We start from the raw sequence: 1115 nt of genomic DNA, 5'->3' as shown, positions 1-1115 counted from the left end.
AGGGAGGAGGGGGGAGAGGGGGAGAGGGGGAAAGGGGGAGAGGGAGAGAGGGAGAGGAAGAGAGGAAGAGAGGTAAAGTAAGAATAAGAGTAAGAGAGGGAGAGTAAGAGAGCGAGCACTAACAGGGTGTTGATATTTATGGGCTTAACACAGGATGAGGAGGAGCAATTGGAGTGGGCTGTTACTTCCTCATTGGCCGAGAGTTTGCAGCCACTTGAGGGATTGGAGGTGCGCAATTCAAAGTTCGCGCCATTCACAGGGATTGGAGGTGACGGTTCTCGCGCCATTCGGTGGGTCATGGACCTGAGCTCCCAGAAGAGGAGCACTCTGGGCGCCATCTTTACCAACACTCCTGAGCTCCCGGAAGAGAAGCACTCCGGGCGCCATCTTTACCAACAGTAGTCTTTTGGGGGTCCTGAATTGGAGCATAACACTACTTCCTCCAGGAGCCACACCCAACCTGGCTACAATTATCACCCAGTAATCAATTCAAATTATTAATCATCAAAAGGATTAATCAACTGATGGGGTTACACTCTCATAATCATTTTTACCTCTGAGCATCCAAGCTGATTACATGAATGAGTTCACTTTGTGAAAATTCATTGGGTCCCATAAGATTTGCATGCTTTTTTATGTATGCTATCTGTCAATAAGAAATTGATACAAGTCTCATTTGAGTCCTATAAATTTCCTAAAGATTTTAGTGGAGATTTGAAGCTCAGGAGGTTGTAGAAGCTGGTTTTCAACTGTCTTTGAATAGAACCAGAAATTTCAGGCTTCTAAATTCTCTGATCTATTTTGTTACTGTCTCTTTAGGCAAGTTTAGAAAAACATTAGTCTATTAACCTCTTTAAAATAGCAAGGTTGACTCTCACTCTTCATTCCCAATCAAACTGATTTGCCTTTAAGTAAGTGAAATATATGAAATTGCAAAGCAGCAGATACTTTAGACATTAAATCAAAATAAAAGTTCAAGGCCTTCACCATTGTCATGATAAGTTACAAAACTCTTCTGCCCCAAGGGAATGAATGTGTTGTTGTTGTCCTGAACTTAATTATCACTATGTAAAAATTAGCTCAATGCTCTGGGAACCCACAGGAGAAGTTTGGGC

The sequence above is a fragment of the Marmota marmota genome, unplaced genomic scaffold (assembly GCF_001458135.2).
Source record: "Marmota marmota marmota unplaced genomic scaffold, marMar, whole genome shotgun sequence".
NCBI lineage: Eukaryota > Metazoa > Chordata > Mammalia > Rodentia > Sciuridae > Marmota > Marmota marmota.
The sequence above is the reverse complement of the archived record's forward strand: the minus strand, read 5'-3'. Positions refer to the sequence as shown.